The sequence below is a fragment of the Mandrillus leucophaeus genome, unplaced genomic scaffold (genome assembly GCF_000951045.1).
Source record: "Mandrillus leucophaeus isolate KB7577 unplaced genomic scaffold, Mleu.le_1.0 Scaffold146, whole genome shotgun sequence".
Classification (NCBI taxonomy): Eukaryota; Metazoa; Chordata; class Mammalia; order Primates; family Cercopithecidae; genus Mandrillus; species Mandrillus leucophaeus.
This window is the reverse complement of record NW_012101432.1, coordinates 788,403-811,132: the sequence shown is the minus strand read 5'-3', so window position 1 is coordinate 811,132 and position 22,730 is coordinate 788,403. Positions and strand designations below refer to the sequence as shown.

Genomic DNA, 22,730 nt, shown 5'->3' with positions numbered 1-22,730 from the left:
AAAAATAAAAAAATAAAAAATAAAAATAAATTTTTAAAAAAGTAGCTGGATGTGGTGGTGGATGCCTGCAGTCCCAGCTACTCAGGAGGCTGAGGCAGGACAATCACTTGAACCCAGGAGGCAGAGGTTGCACTGAGCTGAGATCATGCCACTGCACATCAGCCTGGGCGACAGAGTGAGACGATCTCAAAAAAAAAAAAAAATGCATTTTATCCTGTGGTTCCCTCCAAATAATTACCTTTTCTCCCATTTTCTATAAGAATTATTTAAATAACCTTTTTATTTTGGAATACTAGATTTACAGAAACGATGCAAAGATAGTACAGAAAGTTCCATATACCCCTTGTTCATTTTCTCGTTAACACATTACTATGGTACATTTGATTCCATTTAAGAACGGACATTGTTTGTTACTATTAACTAAACTTGGCACTTTGCTCAGATAGTTTTTCCCTAATGACCCTTTTTCTGTTCCAGATTCCATCCAGGATACCACATTACATTTATTCATCATGTCTGGTCAGATACTGTGTAAAATGTCCCTCAAATTTGGTTTGTCTGGTGTTTTCCTCACATGTAGATTGGGATTATGGGCTTTCAGAAAGAATACCTGAGAGCTGAAGCGCCCTTTTCATCATGTCAGGGCAGATGATATACACATGGCATCAATGGTAAAGTTAACCTTCACTGCTTAGTTAAGGCAGAGTTTGCCAGCTTTCTGCATTGTGAAGTTCCTGTTTCTCCCTTTCTGTAATCTATTCTTTGGAAGCAACTCCCACTAAGTCTAGCCTACCTTCAAAAAGGTAGAAAGGGAATTGGGAGGGAATTAAGCTCATTTCCTGGAAAAGGGAGTATTTACAGATGTTATTACTGTTATTATTTTAAAATTCAGACAAGGTCTCATTCTGTCACCCAGGCTGGAGTGCAGTGGCACCAACTGCAACCTCTACCTCCCAGGCTCAAACAGTCCTACTGCCTCAGCCTCCCAAGTAGCTAGGACTGCAGGCATGCATCACCCTGGCTATTTTTTTGTTTTTAGTAGAGAAGGGGTTTCACCATGTTGGCCAGGCTGATCTCCAACTCCTGAGCTCAAGCGATCCTCCTACCTCAGCCTTCCAAAGTGCCAGGATTACAGGCATGAGCCACCGTGCTCAGCGGGAGTATCTACTTTTTTTTTTTTTTGAAACAGAGTCTCGCTCTGTTACCTAGGCTGGAATGCAATGGTGCGATCGTGGCTCACTGCAACCTCCACCTCCCGGGTTCAAGTGATTCTTCTGTCTCAGCCTCCCGAGTAGCTGGAACTACAGGCATGCACCACCAGGCCTGGCTAATTTTTGTATTTTTAGTAGAGATGGGGTTTCCCCATGTTGACCAGACTGGTCTCGAACTCCTGACCTCAGGTGATCTGCCCACCTCGGCCTCCCAAAGTGCTGGGATTACAGGCATGAACCACTGTGCCCAGCCAGACCTAGATATATTAAATGGGATTATTCTGTCTGAAAAATTAGTTTATTCTTCTCGACTAATTTCTATTCATTAATGGCCGGGTGCAGTGGCTCACACCTGTTAATGCCAGCACTTTGGGAGGCCAAGGCAGGTGGATGGCTTTGAACTCAGGAGTTTGAGACCAGCCTGGGCAACATGGTGAGACCCCTGCCTCTATTTTAAAAAGTACAAAAATTAGCCAGGCATTGGTGGCTTGCACCTGTAGTCCCAGCTACACAGGAGGCTGGAGAATCCCTTGAGCCCAGGAGGCTGAGGTTGCAGTGAGCTGAGATTGTGCCACCTGGGTGACAGAGTAAGACCCTGTCTCAAAAAATAAAATAAAATAGAATAATAATTTTTATTCATTAATGTATTTATATCAGCCTGAACTCATATTTACAGTAGGCCTGTGGTATCCATGGATGGGTTCTGTACCATAGATTCAACCAACCATGAATCAAAAAAACATTAAAAAAAAAAAACAGAAAATGAAAAATAACAATGTGACATTTAAAACTAATATGCATTTTTGCCGGGCGCGGTAGCTCACGCTGGTAATCCCAGTACTTTGGAAGGTCAAGGCAGGCGGATCACCTGAGGTTGGGAGTTCAAGACAAGCCTGACCAACATGGAGAAACCCCGTCTCTACTAAAAATACAAAATTAGCTGGGCGTGGTGGCGCATGCCTGTAATCCAAGCTATGTGAGGCTGAGGCAGGATAATTGCTTGAACCCGGGAGGCGGAGGGTGCACTGCACCAAGATCGTGCCATTGCACTCCAGCCTGGGCAACAAGAGTGAAACTCCATCTCAAAAATAAGTAAATAAATAAATAAAAACGAATATGCATTTTTAAAACAACACAGTATAAATACTATTTACATAGCATTCACATTGTATTTGGTATTGTAATTAATATATAGATGATTTAAGGTATAAAGAAGCATGTGCATAGGTTATATGCAATTACTACACTATTTCATTTCAGGGACTTTAGCATCCTTAGATTTGGTATTCCTGGGGGTCCCGGAACCAATCCCCAATGAATACCAAGGGACAACTATACTCATTTTATACTTTGGTTTATAATCCAATACTATGTTGTTTATTTTGTTATTCATATTGTTCCAATTTTGACCATCAGGAGCTCTTCCAAGTTGGTCCTTTGACATGCACATCTCTTTGACATGCACACCTTATTATAAAATATTAAAAACATAGAAATGAAAGATAATCACTTATCTTTGGAGGCACTTTATTTTTAATGTTACATACACGGGGATGCACTCAGCGTCTCATGCTTGTAATCCCAGCACTTTGGGTAATCCCAGCACCCAGTTAATTTTGTATTTTTAGTAGAGACGGGATTTCTCCATGTTGGTCAGGCTGGTCTCGAACGCCCGACCTCAGGTGACCTATCCACCTTGACCTCCCAAACTGCTGGGATTATAGGCATGAGCCACTGCGCCCAGCCATATATACACACACACACACACACACATATACACATATATACACACACACACGCACACATACATATATATGCATATACACACACACATATATATGTATATATAGATATATATATATATTTTTTGGATGGATTCTTGCTCTGTCACCCAGGCTGGAGTGCAGTGGCTCGATCTCCACTCACTGCAACCTCCGCCTCCCAGATTCCAGCAATTCTCTGCCTCAGCCTCCCAAGTAGTTGGGATTACAGGCACCCGCCACCACGCCTCGCTAATTTTTGTATTTTTAGTAGAGATGGGGTTTCACCATGTTGGCCAAGCTGATCTCGAACTCCTGACCTCATGATCCACCCGCCTTGGCCTCCCAAAGTGCTGGGATTGCAGGCGTGAGGGACTGCGCCCGGCCCACTTACCAATATATTGTTAGATCTTTCCCATGTCACTATATACATTTTTTTTTCAAATGCAAACAGTCTTTATTATGAGAAAGCAGTGTTATCTAGAAAAGTCACACACCAGTTTCTTTCTAATACAATGACAAAGCAGGTTTCTTAAATAATTTACAAAGAGCAGAAATTGCTCTTGAATAGGGCTACCCCTCCCGGCATACCCACAGTGCTCTGCATTGAACATATACAGAGGTACCAGTGAGTCCAGGGTCTTAAGCCTGGAAATATCTCCTATGCCTTCCTCCGAGTCCCTGGTAGGGAAAGCAGGGATGAGAGCGGGACCCCCAAGAGCCTTGGCACTGGAAACACAGCGGGTGAGTGACTCTGCAGATGACTCCCCCAAAACCAGGCACCTGGGTGCACAGCTAAGAGCTCTGTAACATCTGATGCTAGCACTTCACGTTATAGATGAGTCAAATACAAGGCTCAAGGTCAAGTGTACGATGAGTTTCTAAGCTCAAGAGTCCCCTGAGAAATTCTCCCCACCTCTGCAAGGTCTTCCCAAGACACTCTAAGTGACTGGCAGGCAGTCACTGATGTATCCAGATGTGGCCGGAGCAGAGGAGGCTCTGGACCCCTTGTTAGTCAGGTCCTTGTTAGCAGTGGCCCAGGGGTACTGACGACTCCTGGGACCTTCCTCCAGGAAGCTCATGGGGAAGCACAGACACCTTGGGTATGAAGCCTTGGCGATCAGACAGGGCTTGTTTCCTGCAGGCCACTTCCTCAGCTATGAATGAGAGAGAGGATGTCAGCACCACTCTCTTCCGCCATAATGGCTTCATCTAGCTTTTGGGACAGCTTCTAGAAATGCTGAATTCCTGCCCCCATAGGCTCTAGGTCACTGTCAGACTGGCTGGGAGAGCAGAGGGGCTATGCTGAGGAGTAGGGGCTCCAGAAGGCAGCCTCCCACGTCGACCGCCGTAATGGGTAGGCATGGGAGCCTGTCTGGGCAGAGAGGTCATGATGCTCCTTTTCCCAGAGGTCTGTGGCTCGTGGGCAGGGGCGTCTCCAGACAGCCGGGTGCTCTTCTGGCTCAGGCTGTGAGTTGGGGATCCACTGCCCTTCTGTGCCCCTCTCTTCCTCCTCCTGGGCTTCACTTGGATCGCCACCAGCCACTTGGTGCCACTTTGGCAGGACTCCTGGATTCTCTGGGACATGGCACCCAAGGCACTCTTAGCTGAGTGAGCTATAGCCTGGAAGCCCTGCTACCCTGGCTCTGGGGTTTCCAGGCATTTCCAGGAAAGGCCTGTGCAGAAGTTGAGGTTGATGGCTCTCAGGGTCAGCCTCCTTTGGAACTGTCTGCACAGAGACCCCAGGGCCCACGTGGAGTTATCCTGATGGCTGGCTGGCTGGCCACAGGCTGCAGCTCCTTGCTGTCCTCCAGCTGCTCCTGGTGCTGGAGAGATCTCCAGTGCATAGAGGTCCCCATTTTCTGCCACCGAGAAGCCATCTGCCTGGCCAAGAGTGTTCTCTGCCCACTAGACCCCAACACGACCAATGCCAGTCACAACCCAAGCACAGCTGCTCCTCAACCACTGCCCACTATATACATTTAATGGATATTTAACTCCCTTTCTACTGTTTTTTTGTGATTATAAACATCCTTGTATATATTTAAATCATTACTTTGTGCCATAGCAACTAAACCAAGCTTGTTTCCAGACTGCAAATTCCAGCTTCCTAAGTCTTTACTGAAATAATTCAGCATGGTTTTTAAATGCACTTACAGTGCCGACCTTATAGCCTGCATCATGGTAAAAACCAAAGCAGCTGAAGAATGATTCCTGCTTATGATGTAAAAATGGAGGCAGAAGACATAAATCTAAGGCAATATATAATTTAATGTGACAAAATTATGATATAGAGGGTATGTAATTGCTGAAGGAATTCCAAAGAAAGAAAAATAAATTCTGACTTAGCTAATGTTGGTGTCACATAATCAGTTTATATGTGGCAAAGACTGTTGGTGCTCACCAGTGATTGTATTCTTTTCTTCTTCCTGGCCTACAACCAGAGTCCCTCTTCCAGCCTCCAGTGCAGTTAGGTGGGACCATGTGACTGTGCTGGCCCGTGGAATGTGAGCAAGAGTGGTGGGCACCACTTCTAGGTCCATAAAAACCTCTCAAGCACAATCCTCACTCTTTGGCCATCCCTTCTCTTGCTGAATGGAGATGACAAAGAAAGGGACAAAGAAAAGGGTGGAACTACAAGATGGAAAAAGCCTTTGTCCTTGAGTAATCATATGGAGCAAGACCCCTTCCCTTATGCTACCTCCTTCTCCCACCATCCCCTCTCTCTCCCTTCTTACTTCTTTCCCTCTCTCTTCCTTCCACTCCCCATACCCTTCCAGCAACCCACATTGGACTGTGAACAAGAGAAATACACTTTTATTATGTTAAACTACTGGAATCGCAGGGTTTATTTATTACAGAAGCTGGAATTATTTAACCTATCTAACATACAATGGAATAGACCTATGGGGGGTTTATTTACCTGAAATGTCCTTCTTCTTGAGAACATTTCCCCTTCTTCAAAAATGGAAGTGGGTCTGTATAATGAAGAATTAACTTAACCCTGGCCAGGTGCAATATGGCTCATGCCTATAATCCCAGCACTCTGGGAAACCAAGGCAGGTGGATCACTTGAGGTCAGGAGTTCGAGATCAGCTTGGCAAACATGGAGAACCCCGTCTTTACTAAAAATACAAACAAATTTGCTGGGTGTGGTGGTGCACCCCTGTAATCCCAGCTACTTGGGAGGCTGAGGCAGGAGAATCATTTGAACCAAGGAGGCAGAGGTTGCAGCGACCCAAGATCACACCACTGCACTCCAGCCTGGGCGACAGAGCAAGACTCTAGCACAAAACCACTCAAAGAGAGGCCTGGCCTTTGCCCTCAGCTAGAGGAGAGGTGACCTCCAGGCCCCAGAAATGTCCTTTGTGATAGGAGTGTCTGTTTGCTTGGCGTTCTGGCTAGTGGGCAGTCTAACAATGGGATTTAGGCTCTGGGTCATGCTGTTTCAGTTCTAACCTCTGGAGGAACTGGAGGCTAAAGGTACTAACATGACTCTGGGAGAGGAGTGTACTCAAGGGCAGCCACAAAAGCAGTGTGTGATCGAGCCCGGGTAAAAACTCTGCAGACCTCAGACTCAGGCTCCAGTGAACTTCCTTGGTTGGTAATGCATGTGTGTATTGTCACACATCATGACCAGGAGGAGATAACACTGTCCATGACTCCACAGGCAGAAGATGACCAAAGTACTACACGTGAACCTCTCCTGGACTCTGCGCTATGTGTCTCTTCCTTTGGCTGATTTTAATTTCCATCCTTTCTCTATAATAAACAGTAACTGGGAGTATAACCGTTTTCAGTGACTTCTGTGAGTCTTTCTAGAGAATTGTCAAACCTGGGGTGTTTTGAGGAAACCCCTGAACTTGCAGCTGGTGTCAGAAGTAGGGGTAATCTTGTGGGGACTGTTCCCTCCAACCTCACAGTTTGGCTAACCCTGAGTACAGCCCTATAGTTAAATTTACACTATGTGAACTGTCTGCCTTGGCTGTGGCTAATTGGACTAGATAATGGGTAAACACTCGACTCAAGACAAATCAATAGGCCGGGCGTGGTGGCTCACGCCTGTAATCCCAGCACTTTGGGAGGCTGAGGCGGGCGGATCACGAGGTCAGGAGATTGAGACTATCCTGGCTAACACAGTGAAACCCCGTCTCTACTAAAAATACAAAAACAAAAAGAAATTAGCTGAGCATAGTGGCCGGTGCCTGTAGTCCCAGCTACTTGGGAGGCTGAGGCAGGAGAATGGCGTGAACCCGGGAGGCAGAGCTTGCAGTGAGCCGAAATCACGCCACTGCACTCCAGCCTGGGCAACAGAGCGAGACTCTGTCTCAAAAAAAAAAAAAAAAAAGACGAACCAATAAGCATCTTCTGGACATTTGGACTAAGATCTAATATGTTTCTATTAAGTGCTTGAACCAAAATGTCATGAAACTTAAAATATATCTGTGGCCCTTTCTCACTAAGAGCATAGAGAGGGCTGGGCACGGTTGCTCATGTCTGTAATCCCTGCACTGGGAGGCCAAGGCAGGCAGATCACCTGAGGTCAGGAGTTCAAGAGCAGCCTGGCCAACATGGTGAAATGCCGTCTCTACTAAAAATACAAAAAATTAGCTAGGCATGGTGGCATACACCTGTAATCCCAGCTACTTGGGAGGCTGAGGCCGGAGAATTGCTTGAACGCAGGAGGCAGAGGTTGCAGTGAGCAGAGATCGCGCCATTGCACTCCAACCTGGGCAACAAGAGTGAAACTCTGTCTCCAAAACAAAAATAAATAAAGGAGCACAGAGAGGCAGAGGAAGCTACAAAAATAGAAGGAAAGTGAACAAATGGGAGACCACATGGTTCCAGAGAGACACAGAGATGGCATGGACTAAGTGGCTGTCATGATTCTTGATACCTTTCTAGTTTCTGGTTCCAGTTCCTCCTGAGCCCTGACTACTTCCTATCCCTGTATCTTTATAATAAATTACCTCCTAAGAATGTCTCTCCTGCTTGCAGTGAAAAAAGCCAGCTGGGCACTATGGGTCAAGACCAGCCTACGCAACAGAGTGAGATCTTGACTCTACAAAAAATTTAAAAATTAGGCAAGCGTGGTGGTGCACACTTGTAGTCTCATCTACTGAGGAGGCTGAGGTGGGAGTATCGATTGGAGCCCAGCAGATGGAGGTGGCAGTGAGCTACGAACGCAGCACTGCACTCCAGCCTGGGCAAGAGTGAGATCCTGTCTCAAAAAAAAACAAAAAATGAAAGAAAATAGCCTGAATTAAGATTATATATAAATTTTTTGAGACAGAGTCTCACTCTATTGCCTAGGCTGGAGTAAGGTGGCACAATCTTGGCTCACTGCAATCTCTGCCTCCTGGACTCAAGCAATCCTCCTGCCTCAGCCACCTGAGTAGCTGGGATTACAGGTGCCCGCCACCACGCCCAGCTAATTTTTGTATTTTTAGTAGAGATGAGGTTTCACCATGTTGGCCAGGCTGGTCTCGAACTCCTGACCTCAAGTGATCCACCTGCCTTGGCCTCCCAAAGTGCTGGGATTACAGGCATGAGTCAACACACCCAGCCAAGATGCTACATATTTTCAAAGTGCTTTGCATATAATATGAGGCAATAAAGTATACAGGGAAAAAGTGCCAAATCTGTGCTCTAGACCTGCTCAGCCACTTTCATGTTCTTAAGCCTTTGACACCTCTCTGGGCCTCAGTTTTTGTTTTTTTTTTTCTTCTTTCCTTTTCTTTCTTTTTTTTGAAATGGATCTCATTCTGTTGCCCACGCTGGCATGCAGTGGCACAATCATAGCTCACTACAGCTTTGAACTCCTGGGCTAAAGGGATCATCATCACATCTCAGCCTCCTGAGTAGCTGGGACTACAGGTGGGTGCCACCACGCTGGTTGGGACTTAGTTTCATTATCTGTAAAATGTAGGGTGGTCCTAGATGGTATCTAAAGGCAGTTACACTTCTAATTTTCTTTAATTAAATTTCATGTGATTCTCACTCTAACCACATGAAGTCAGCAGAACAAATATTATCTCTCTTTCACAGATCTGCTAATCGAGTCCTCAGAGATAAGTCTGAACCCAAGGGAAATGAGACCTAAAAGCGTCCCATGGGCTAAGGATGGAGTGGTGGAGCAGTGTAGAAGAATGTGGGGCTTTAAACATTCATTCTTTCTGAAAAATAAAGGGAAACTCAAATGAGAGATCCTACCTTGCAAAAAATGTTTTATCTTTCTCTAAACCTACTATACACACAATGACTTCAGCACTATTTTTATCAGACAAAATCATACCAGTGTGAGCCAAGAAGTCCTAAAAGGAATAATAAATCATACATAGGCAGTTGCAGCCAGAATTATCCTAATCTAGGGATAATTCTGTCCAATAAAGTTAAAGGATTGCCTTGAAGTTCCAGAGCATGTTAGCAGTAGAGCTAGACAGAAACCCAGCCTTCTATTCCCAGGACTGGGCACCCTACAATGTTAAAAGGCTGCAGGGGTAAGGCCACAGTTGAGGACATCTCAATTTTCCCTTGGTAGCTATTCATGACCGATGCAAAGCCCTAGAGTCACTGTAAGCTTTGCCACACAACTCTGCCATGTAATACATGTTTTACAAAGGCAAGCAACCTCTTTGAAGTTCTTTCCTCTTCCCTCCCTCCCTGCTTTTTCTCTTTCTTTTCTTTTTCTTTCTTCTTTCATTCTTTCCTTTCTTTTTCTTTCTTTCTTCTTTTCTTTCTTTCCTTTTTTCTCTTTCTTCTTTTCTTTCTTTCCTTCTTTCTCTTTCTTTCTTTCACACGCTCTCTCTCTTTCTTTCTTCTTCCTCTTTCTTTCTTTTTTTGTTTTTTGAGACAGAGTCTCACTCTATTGCCCAGGTTGGAGTGCAGCGATGCGATCTCAGCCCACTGCAACCTCTGCCTCCCAGATCCAAGCGATTCTCCTGCCTCAGTCTCCCAAGTAGCTGGGATTACAGGCGCCCACCACCATGCCCACCTAATTTTTTGTATTTTTTAGTAGAGATGGGGTTTCACCATGTTGGTCAGGCTGGTCTGGAACTCTTGACCTCAGGTGATCCACCCGCCTCAGCCTCCAAATGTGATTACAGACATGACCCACCATGCCCGGCCTCTTTCTTTCTCTCTTTCTTTTTCTTTTTCTTTTCTTCTCTTTTCTTTTCATTTCTTTCCTTTCTTTCCTTTTCTTTCTTTCAACAGTGTCTTGCTCTGTCACCCAGGCTGGAGTGCAGTGGTGCCATGGCAGCTCACTGCAGCCTCAACCTCCCGAGCGCAAGCTGTCCTCCCACCTCAGTCTCCCGAGTAGCTGGGCTAATTTTTGTATTTTTTGTAGAGATGGGGTCTTACTATGTTGCCTAGGCTGGTCTCAAACTTCTGGCCTCAAGTGATCCTCCCACCTCAGCCTCCCAGATTGCTGACATTACAGGCATGAGCCACTATGCTGGGCCAGACTCTTCACTTTCCATACTTCTCCCCAATTTGATCATTCAAACCTGTGTGCTGAATGATGCCTTCGGAAGGTTGAATATTTTATCTGCTAAATGCTTCTCTTAGCTAGGATTTGGAGTCTAGTGAGCGTGGGTCAAGCTGGCAGCATTCAATGTCACCCTCCTTCGCTGATAACTCAGCTGCCTTGTGCTGAGAGAGGCACTCCACCTTGGGCCCTGAACATGCCTGCATTCTCCTGCTGAGTAGGCCAATCCACAAGACTTTCAGGCTCCTGATACCGAGCAATGTCTATAGCTACTCACACAGATATAACTAGGCCAAGGCAACTACTGTAATTACCTGTAACTGCTTGCTCCCTAGAGGGAGTGGGGATTGGCTTGTTTGCTACTTGCTCAGTAAGTGCTGAGCCCTTGGCCCAGGGTTCCTCTGCTGTAATGCAAACCACTGCAGATACATGTGTCGTCTGGGCTTATTGTGTTGCCCCATTAGAACCTGAGGGCAAGGGAAACCAATGCAAATAGGCTGACACATGCTATCTGCTGTGCCATGAGTAATGAATTCCTTTGTCTCTGACGAGGGAGTGTCATGACTATTGCCAGCATCCATGAAACAATGACAGGCTAACATATTAGCTTGCAAGTGGCCTTCATAGTCCTTGCAGCCTCTTCTCCACTTGCTCCACTTTTGCACTCAACCAGTAGTCTCCCAGCCTCTGGTCCCCTGGTGCATGGGGCTACTTGACTCAGTATTTGCAGAGAAGCTAAGGCTGTGCAAAAGCTATGGACATCCAATCTATAGAGCCCTTAATTCGTGATTCATTCTGCAAATATTTACTAAGGACCTATGCCAGGAACTATTCTATGTGATGCAGATACAACAGTGAACAAAATAAACCAAGTGCCTTTACTTATGAAGATTGCCTTCTAGTGGAGGAGACAACCAATTTAGGACAGTCTCGTCTATATATATATATATACTTAAGAGTATATAAATTTTCCCAGCACTTTGGGAGGCCGAGGTGGTCAGGAGATTGAGACTATCCTGGCTAACACGGTGAAACCCCATCTACTAAAATACAGAAAAAATTAGCCAGGCGTGGTGGTGGGCGCCTGTAGTCCCAGCTACTCTGGAGGCTGAGGCAGAAGAAAGGCGTGAACCCAGGAGGCAGAGCTTGCAGTGAGCTGAGATTGCGTCACTGCACTCCAGCCTAGGCGACAGAGTGAGACTCCATCTCAAAAAATACATATACATAAATTTTCTGCGTTTTTTTTTTTTTCCTTTTGAGATGGAATCTTGCTCTGTCACCAGGCTGGAGTGCAGTAGCATGATCTCGGCTCACTGCAATCTCTGCCTCCTGGGTTCAAGCAATTCTCCTGCTTTAGCCTCCCAAGTAGCTGGGATTACAGGTGTGTGCCACCACACCCAGTTAATTTTTGTTTTGTTTTGTTTTGTTTTTTTTGAGACAAAGTCTCGCTCTGTCATCAGGCTGGAGTGCGGTGGCATGATCTCAGCTCACTTCAACCTCCACCTCCCGCGTTCAAGCAATTCTGCCTCAGTCTTCCAAGTAGCTGGGACTACAGGTGTGTGCCACTATGCCCAGCTAATTTTTGTATTTTTAGTAGAGACGGGGTTTCACCATGCTAGCCAGGATGGTCTCAATCTCCTAACCTCATGGTCCGCCTGCCTTGGCCTCCCAAAAGTGCTGGGACTACAGGTGCATGCCACCATGCCCAGCTAATTTTTGTATTTTTAGTGGAGACTGGGTTTCACCATGTTGGCCAGGATGGTCTCTTGACCTCAAGATTAGCCCGCCTCCACCTCCCAAAGGGATGGAATTACAGGCGTGAGCCACTGCGCCTGGCTTAATTTTTGTATTTTTAGTAGAAATAAGGTTTCACCATGTTGGCCAGGATGGTCTCGATCTCCTCACCTCGTGATCTGCCCACCTTGGCCTCCCAAAAGTGCTGGGATTACAGGGGTGAGCCACCGCGCCCGGCCTATAAATTTTCTTTAATGAGGTTACTTTACCTTTTTAATTTTAAAAAAGAGAATGTTTATTTATTTTATTTTAAAAATTTTTTTGAGACAGAGTCTTGATCTGTTGCCCAGGCTGGAGTGCAGTGGTGTGATCTCACTGCAACCTCCAGCAAAAGAGAGTGTTTAGATATTAAAGTTTTGGGGCCAGGCATGGTGGCTCCCACCTGTAATCCCAGCACTTCGGGAGGCCGAGGCAGGTGGATCACTTGAGATCAGAAGTTCGAGACCAACCTGGCCAACATGGTGAAACCCCGTCTCTACTAAAAATACAAAAATTAGGCCGAGTGCAGTGGCTCACACCTGTAATCTCAGCACTATGGAAGGCCGAGGCAAGTAGATCACCTGATGTCAGGAGTTTGAGATTTACCTGACCAACATGGAGAAACCCCATCTCTACTAAAAATACAAAATTAGGTGGGCGTGGTGGCGCATGCCTGTAATCCCAGCTACTTGGGAGGCTGAGGCAGGAGAATCGCTTGAACCTGGTAGGCGGAGGTTGAGGTGAGCCAAGATCATGCTATTGCATGCCAGCCTGGGCAACAAGAGTGAAACTCCGTCTCAAAAAAAAAAAAAGACAAAAAAAAAACCCCACAAAAATTACCTGGGCGTAGTGGTGTGCAGCAATAGTCCCAGCTACTTGGGAGGCTGAGGCAGGGGAATCGCTTGAATCCAGGAGATAGAGGTTGCAGTGGGCTGAGATCTTGCCACTGCACTCCAGCCTGGGCAACTGAGTGAGACCCTGTCTCAAATAAATAAATAAATAAATGGCCGGGTGCGGTGGCTCACGCCTGTAATCCCAGCACTTTGGGACACCTAGGTGGGCGGATCATCTGAGATTCGGAGTTCAAGACCAGCCTGACCAACATGGAAAAACCCTGTCTCTACTGAAAAAATACAAAATTAGCCAGGTGTGGTGGTGCATGCCTATAATCCCAGCTACTCAGGAGGCTGAGGCACAAGAATCGCTTGAATCTGGGAGGAAGAGGTTGCAATGAGCCAAGATCGTGCCATTGCACTCCAGCCTGGGTGACAAGCAAAACTCTGTCTCAAAATAATAATAATAATAGTAAAGTATTTTGTCCTCAGCATCCTAATTTATCCCTATAGAAGAGCCAGAGGATTCCAGGCAAGATTATATAGGAACAGTGCTCAGTAATGTGATTTGAAGAGCATCATATATGCTTTCTTATTTAAAAGTATCTCCTTTACTTGCCTCGTTTCTCTGGAGAAACCTTTACTACAAACTCCAGTCTTTTTTGGTGGATAACAGTTCTACCTGCACTCAGACTTCTCAAGGTCTCCCCTTCAAACCCTCCTACTCCTTTCACCCCCAGGAATACTGGGGCAGCTGTTCCATATATAATATTTTCCCATCATAACATATATGTTAACCCTAAATTGGTAAGTATAAAAGATATGTGCAAAGGGGAGTGGAGATCCACAGGAGGGAATGGCAACTCTCTTAAACAAGTCTAGAAAGGGTTCACTGGGAAGGTTGCAGGATAACTGGGATTTGAAGGATGGTTAGAATTTTGCCAGGTGAAAACAAAAAGGTTTTTCCAGGTGGAGGGAATAGCATGAACTTTATTTAATTATAAAATTTCTTTTTGAAATAGAAATATTCCAGTTAAGGATGGCCGGGCGTGGTGGCTCATGCCTGTAATCCCAGCACTTTGGGAAGCTGAGGCGGGTGGATCTCAAGAGATTGAGACCATCTTGGCCAACATGGTGAAACCTTATCTCTACTAAAAATACAAAAACTAGCCGGGCATGATGGCACGTGCCTGTAGTCCCAGCTACTCGGGAGGCTGAGGCAGGGGAATCGCTTGAACCCAGGAGGTGGAGGCTGCAGTGAGCCAAGATCAGCCTATCAAGACTGTTTTAATAATGATGATTCCAAAGTGAAAAAGTAACAATAGTATTTTACATTTATATAGTGTATTAGTCTGTTCTCACACTACTTATAAAGAACTACCTGAGACTGGGTAATTTATAAAGAAAAGGTGTTTAGTTGACTCACAGTTGACCCAATTTACAGGAGGGATGGCTGAGGAGTCCTCAGGAAACTTACAATCATGACAGAAGGGTGAAGGGGAAGCAGGCATAATCTTCACACGGTGCAGCAAGAGAGTGCGAAAGGGGAAGTGCTACACACTTTTAAACAACCAGAACTCTTGAGAACTCACTATCACAAGAACAGCAAGGGGGAAATCTGATTCAGGCTGGGCCGTGGTGGCTCATGCCAATAATCCCAGCACTTTGGGAGGCCGAGGCAGGCGGATCACCTGAGGTCAGGAGTTCAAGACCAGCCTGGCCAACATGGCAAAACCTCATCTCTACTAAAAAATACAAAAATTAGCCGGGTGTGGTGACAGGCACCTATAATCCCAGCTACTCGAGAGGCCGAGGCAGGGAGAATTGCTTGAACCTGGAAGGCGGAGGTTGCAGTGAGCCAAGATTGAGCCACTGCACTTCAGCCTGGGTGACACAGCAAGACTCCATCTCAAAAAGAAAAAGAAAAAGAAATCTGATCCAATCACACCATGATCCAGTCACCTCCCACCAGACTCCTCCTCCAACACTAAAGGTCATAATTCAACATAAGATTTGGGTGAGGACACAGAGCCAAACCATATCATATAGAATTTTAGAATGTTCAGTGGACATTTTTGCATTCGTTAATTTATCTGACCCTGACTGAAGTAGAGATAAAGACACTAAGACTCAAAAATATTTTGATCACTAATTCACGGATCACTCTCCTAATGAGTAAAGCTGGACTAGAATCCAGGCATCCTGATGAGGTCTAGCATTATTTTCCTTGTTCTTCTGGAACAAATTAACCCTCAGGGTGACAATCAGAGACTTTTAACAGAATCTACAGTAAGGGATATAGCCAATAGTTCCAGGCAAAGATTGTGAAAAAGTACAGCTTTCTGAAAAACAAAGGGCCAAACCATGTAATGTTGGATGATTGTTTTTGAATTCCCTTGATTTTCTATCAAGTTGAGTCCTGCACAGACATTGAGGTTCACCCTTTGTTTATAACTTGGCTTGAGTCACTAAAGGCAGTTGATCAGCAGCTGTAGTGCAGCCCAAACACCTGAGGGCTGATTTCTTCCCACTTCTGCTTTATGATGAAAATTTCTTGAGTGAGTGAGTGGGTGTTATTTGCTGAGAACCAGCTTCACTGAAAAATGCCTGACAGACAGCAAAGGAGTCCTTGTTTTTTTCTTTGTTATCTTGTTTCTTTTTCTCAAGAAACTTTGAGTAAATAAGAAGGGAAACTTAGTTGAATTTTTTTATTATAACTTGTTTGGGTTAAACTCTGTATTACTTACTTTTTCTTTTCTTTTTTTTTGAGACAGAGGCTTACTCTGTCACCCAGGCTGCAGTGCAGTGGCACGTTCATGGCTCACTGCAGCCTCAACCTCCTGGTTTCAAACGATCCTCCCACTTCAGCCTCCTGAGTAGCTGGGACTACAGGCATGTGACACCATGCCTGGCTAATTTTTTTTTTTTTTTTTTTTCTTTTTTTTGAGACAAGTCTCGTTCTGTTGCCAGGCTGAAGTGCAGGGGCGCAATCTCGGCTTACTGCAACCTCTGCCTCCCGGGTTCAAGCAATTCTCCTGCCTCAGACTCCCAAATAGCTGGGACTACTGGCATGCACCACCATGCCCGGCTAATTTTTTGTGTTTTAGTAGACACAGGGTTTCACCATGTCGGCCAGGGTGGTCTTGGTCTCTTGACCTAAGGTGATCAACCCACCTCGGTCTCCAAAAGTGCTGGGATTACAGGGATGAGCCACCGTGCCCGGGCTGGTTTTTTTTTTTTTTTTTTTGGTAGAGGTTTTTGCTGTGCTGCTTAGGCTGGTCTGGAACTCCTGGACTCAAGTGATCCTCCTGCCGTGGTTTCCCAAAGCGCTGGGCTTACAGGCCTGAGCCACCACCATGCCTGGCATTGATCGTTGTTTACTTCCATTTATTTTATTATAGCTTTTCCTGTTCAAACGTTTTTTGTTTGCTTTATTACAGACAGGGTCTCACTCTGTCACCCAGGCCAGAATGCAGTGGCATGATCATAGCTCACTGCAGCCTTGAATTACTGGCCTCAAGTTATCCTCCCACCTCAGCCTCCCAAAGTGCCGGCATTATTACAGGCATGAGCCACTACGACTCACTTCAAGCGTCTTTTAAGTTAAAAAATTATTTAACTTAACCTCCAAATTAGGAGGTCTGCTGGAGTACTTCGCTGAATAATATTTTTCTACAAAGTGTACATGGGTACTATACTTTGAGTCCTTCAATAAATGAAGGTGTGACAGTACTTTCTATGGGACTGCATGAGAAGTACAGCTTAACTGGATATAGGATTCTTAGGTCACAATGATTTTCCCTCAAACTTCGCAGATGTTACTTCGCCGTATTTTGGCACTTGGTGTTAACGTGAAGAAGTATGATGATATCTGATTCGTTTTCTCTGATGTAGTCTTTTTAAATAAAGTGTCTCAATATCTGAGATTTCTTTTTTCTGTTCTTAAAATATTTAAAACTTCTGACTACTGAAGATTGGAGATTACCAAACATTTGGAAAGTACAGAAAATTTAAAGTATAAAATTTAAAATAACCAATGAACAAATACTTCACGATAACTCTCATTAATATTTATTGGTGTGTTCCCTTCCAGTCCAGGCCAGACTATGTTAAAATAATGATGATGGATATTTAACTTATCTATTCAACGTATTTAAAATATTTTCAGAGCATTCAAAAGTTCCTCTATACACTCCAAGTAAGAAGCCTTGATGATAATGACTAACATCTATTCAGTAATTCTACATGCCAGGCATTCTTCTAAATGTTTTTTACTAATTTAACCTTTATCATAAGCCCATGAGAAAGACAATATTTATCTTTTTTTTTTTTGTCAGACACTGCTTTCACAGACTGTACGTATTCATACTGAAAATCAAGATCAAACGGGCTTTTGCTATTCTGCTCCACGGGAGGTTTGTCCTCCCTGAGCTCGCCTTAGTTTTTTCTTTCGTTTCGTTTTGTTTTTTGAGATAGTCTCACTCTGTTGCCCAAGCTGAAGTGCACATGCACAATTTCAGCTTACCGCAACTTCCACCTCCCGGGTTCGAACGATTCTTGTGCCTCAGGCACCTGAGTAGCTGGGATTATAGGCGCCCACCACCACACCCAGCTTTTTTTTTTTTTTCCGTTTGAGATGCAGTCTCACTCTTGTTGCCCAGATTGCAGGGCAATTGTGTCCGGAATTGGTGGGTTCTTGGTCTCACTGACTTCAAGAATGAAACCACATACCCTCACGATGACTGTTACAGTTCTTAAAGATGGTGTGTCTGGAGTTTGCTCCTTCTGATAGACATGTTGAGTTTCTTCTTTATAGTGGGTTCACGGTCTACACTGTCTTTACCAGTGAGGCTGCAGACCTTCGCGGTCAGTGTTACAAGTCTTAAGGCAGCGTCTCTGGAGGTGCTCGCTCCTCCCAGTGGGTTCATGGTTTCGCTGGCCTCAGAAGTGAAACTACAGACCCTCAGAGTGAGTGTTACAGCCCACAAATGTGGCATGAACCCAAACACCGAGCAGCAACAAACTATAGTACAAAAACCACAACAACAACCACTGCACGCCACAGACGCAAATCAAAGCCTGTTGTTAAAGGAAACACAGACAGCCTGCTTTTATTCCCTTATTTGACTCCACCCACATCCTGCTGATTGGTCCATTTTACAGATAGCTGATTGGTCTATCTTACAGAGAGCTGATTGGTCCATTTTACAGAGAGTTGATTGGTCCATTTTTGACAGAGTGCTGATTGGTGCATTTACAATCCCTGAGTTAGACACAGAGTGCTGATTGGTGCATTTACAATCCTTTAGCTAGACACAGAGTGCTGATTGGTGCACTTTTACAGAGTGCGGATTGGTGCATTTACAATCCTTTAGCTAGACACAGAGTGCTAGACAGAAAAGTTCTCCAAGTCCCGGCTAGATTAGCTAGATACAGAGTACTGAGAGATGTATTTACGAACCTTGAGCTAGACACAGGGTGCTGATTGGTGTGTTTACAAGCCTTGAGCTAGACACAGAGTGTTGATTGGTGTATTCACAATCCCTTAGCTAGACATAAAGGTTCTCCAAGTCCCCACTAAGGAGCGCAGCTTGCTTCACCTAGTGGCTCCCACGCAGGGCCGCAGATGGAGCTGCCCGCCACCTGTGGGCCTGCACTTCTCAGTCCTTGAGCGGTGGATGGGAGCAGGCACCAGAGAGCCGCGGCCGGCGCCCTTGGAGGAGGGTCAGGCCTCGCGGGAGCCCACAGGTAGGGGTGGCGGCTCGGGGGTGGGGAGGCCCTCGGGCAGCGGCAGGCTGCGCGGGAGGGCCGGCACTCCTGTGGGACGCGACGCACCCTCCGCAGCTGCTGGCCCTGGTGCTAAGCCCCTTACTGACTGGGGCCCGCAGCGCAGCGTTAGCCGGCTGCTCTGAGTGCGGGCCCGCCAGCCCGCGCCCACCCGGAACTCACGCTGGCCCGCCGGCGCTTTGCGCAGCCTCGGTTTCCGCCTGCACCTCTTCCTCCACACCTCTCCGCAAGCAGAGGGAGCTGGCTTCAGCCTCGGCCAGCCCGGAGAGAGGCTCCCACAGTGCAGCGGCAGGCTGAAGGGCTCCTCAAGCGCGGCCAGAGTGGGCGACGGGGTCGAGGAGGCGCCCAGAGCGAGCGAGGGCTGCCAGCATGCTGTCACCTCTCACAATGGCGTGATCTCAGCTCACTGCAATCTCCGCTTCCAGGGTTCAAGTGATTCTCCTGCCTCAGCCTCCTAAGTAGCGGGGATTACAGGTGCCTGCCACTACGCCTGGCCAATTTTGTATTTTTAGTAGAGATGGGATTTCACCATGTTGGTCAGGCTGGTCTCAAAACTCCTGACCTTGTGATCCGCCACCTCAGCCTCCCAAAGAGCTGAGATTACAGGCATGAGCCACTGCGCCCGACCCATTATCTTTACTTTTTTCTTTTTTTCTTTTTTTTTTTTTTGTTTGAGATGGCATCTTGTTCTGTCGCCCAGGCTGGAGCGCAATGGCGCGATCTAGGCTCACTGCAAGCTCTGCCTCCCGGGTTGATGCCATTCTCCTGCCTCAGCCTCCCGAGTAGCTGGGACTACAGGCGCCTGCCACCACACCCAGCTAATTTTTTTGTATGTTTAGTAGAGACGGGGTTTCACCCTTAGCCAGGATGATCTCGATTTCCTGACCTCGTGATTCGCCCGCCTTGACCTCCCAAAGTGCTGGGATTACAGGCATGAACCACCGCGCCCGGCCTCCATTATCTCTACTTTTCATATAAAGAACTTAAAGCAGCAGGGCATGGTGGTTCAGAGGCTGAGATGGGAGGACCGCTTGAGCCCAAGAGTTTGAGACTGGCCTAGGCAATGTAGTAAGACGTTCTTTCTCCAAAAAAAAAAAAAAAAAAAAATTAAAAATTAGCCAGACATGGTGTCACACACCTGGAGTCCCAGCTACTTGGGATGCTTGAGTCTGGGAGGTTGAGACGGCAGTGAGTGATGATCATGCCACTGCACTCCAGCTGAGACAACAGGGCAAGAACGTGTCTCCAAAACAACAAAAACAAAAACCCAAAACTTAAAAACAGGCTAACTGACTTTTTCAAGGTCACAAAACTAGAAAATGACAGAACTGAGACTTTAATTCAGGTGATCTAACTTCAGGGCCCATATACTTAATCATTTATCTGTGTTACCGCAACTGAGTTTTTGTGAAGGCTCAGTTGAAGCAACTTTTACAGTTAGTTGGGAAAGTTCAATGCCATGCTGGTACAGCTAGTCTGGCTAGGACACCTAAGAATCCAGACTTCATAATGGCTACCACACTCTGGAGACCATTTTTCTGTACTGAACCATTAATAGAGGGCCAAAAAAGGGCTTTGAGGCTGCTGTGTATATGCATACACTAAGTTTTGGTGATTTTAAAACATATTCCCCAGTTTTTTGAAACTGCTCATTGAGTGGTGGTCTTTGTCTCCTTTCCTTGAACTTGGAGGGTCTTTGTGACTGCATCATGACTCTACATGTGTTGCAAGGCTAGATTATGAAAATGTCATGCAGCTTCCAACTTGGCCTCTCGGCATGCTCACTTTCAGAACTTAGCCATTATGATGAGAGGAAATCCAACCAACTCCACGGAAAAGCCACATGACAGCACAAACTAAGGTCCAGTCTGAGGGGCAGCCTCGACCACCACACATGTGAGTAAACAAGCCTTCAGACAATTCCAGTCCCAGCTGCCAAGTCACCCTCAGCCCTGAAGTCTTCCTACTTGAGTCTGTAGATATCCTAGAGCATAGATAAGCCATCCCTACTGAGCCCTTCTCCAATTACAGATTTGTGAGCAAAATACATGGATTATTATTATTTTAAGACACAAAGATTTGGGATAGTTTGTTGAGCAACAATGGTAACTAGAAAACCAAGTATATATTACTCTTCTCATCACATGCTTGCTTATACACACACACCAGGCTCATTGACTTTACCTGATGTTTAGTCAGCCGCCTATACAATATGTTTGGCCCTTTTTCCCTGAAATTGCTTTCCAGCTAACTTTGAGCTTAATTTCTTTCTTTTTTTTTTTTTTTTTTGAGATGGAGTCTCGCTCTGTCGCCCAGGCTGGAGTGCAGTGGCCGGATCTCAGCTCATTGCGAGCTCCACCTCCTGGGTTTACACCATTCTCCTGCCTCAGCCTCCCGAGTAGCTGGGACTACAGGTGCCCGCCACCTCGCCTGGCTAGTTTTTTGTATTTTTTAGTAGAGACGGGGTTTCACCGTGTCAGCCAGGATGGTCTCGATTTCCTGACCTCGTGATCCGCCCGTCTTGGCCTCCCAAAGTGCTGGGATTACAGGCTTGAGCCACCACACCTGGCCGAGCTTAATTTCCAAAGTAAGAGCAAAGACTAAGACACACAGGAAACACAAGGCTGCTAGCCTGTAGTTGAGTCTGGTAGTCCAAATATCTACTCTCCCCTTCTTTGGCCATAGAAACCCCATGTGATTTAGTTCTGGCCAACAGCATGGATTGAAAAGTTGCTGTGAGTATTAAATGAGTTATACATGCAAAGTACTTAGAACAATACCTGGAACATAAAAATTTATCACTGTGAATGAGGGAGCTGCTTTGGTCTTGAGGGCATTGTGAATTGGACAAAGTTGACCTAAAAGTTTTAATAATGCAAGAGGAGTAGATTCTACTCCCCAAATATCTGAGAATCCATCCTTTCAGCCTTAGCTCAGACCTTTATCGGTTCTCACTTTGGTTTTTTAGGTAAGCAGCTGCCAAAAAAACTCTCTCTGCTTTATTTTCCTTCAATTCATTCTTTTTTTATTAAACAAGTATTTGAGTGCCTGTTACGTTCATTATAATCTAATCACAGTTAATTATTTAATGACAACAGTGTTAAGTTATATGTTTGTTTGTTTGAAATGAAGTCTCGCTGTGTCACCCAGACTGGAGTGAAGTGGCACGATCTTGGCTCACTGCTGCAACCTCTATCTCTGGGGTTCAAGTGATTCTCCTGCCTCAGCCTCCCAAGTAGCTGGGACTACAGGCATGCACCACCACGCCCGGTTAATTTTTGCATTTTAGTAGAGATGAGGTTTCCCCATGTTGGCCAGGCTGGTCTTGAACATCTGACCTCAAGTTATCTGCCTGCCTTGGCCTCCCAAAGTGCTGGGATTACAGGTGTGAGCCACCACGCGCAACCAATAAAGAAATAACATTTCTCCAAAGAAAATATACAAATGGCCAATAAGCACATGAAATGATCCTTAACATCATTAACCATTAGGGACATGTAAATCAAAGCCACAGTGAGATCCCCATTCATACCCACTAGGGTGGCTAAAATAAAAGTGATAGACAATAAGAAGTATTAAGAAGGATGTGGAGAAATTGGAACTGTTATATATTGCTGGTGAAATTGTAAAATGGTACGGCTCCTTCGGAAAACAGGAAGTTCCTTAAAATGTCAAACAGAATTACCAAATGAGCCAACAATACTGCTTCTAGGTATACGCCCTAAAGAACTAAAAACAGGTGTTCAAATAAAAACTAATATACAAATGTTTATAGCAACAGTATTTGTAATAGCTAAAAAGCTGGAAAAAAAATTGTCCATCAATGAACAGGTGGATAAACAATATTATTCAATCATAAAAAAGAACTAAGTGGCTG

General features: G+C 45.5%; 1 pseudogene; it reads right to left on the bottom strand.

Annotated features, from left to right (window-relative positions):
- Window positions 1–4,124: 4,124 nt before the first annotated feature.
- Window positions 4,125–4,851, bottom strand: LOC105535453 (annotated as a pseudogene).
- Between the last annotated feature and the right edge of the window lie 17,879 nt (window positions 4,852–22,730).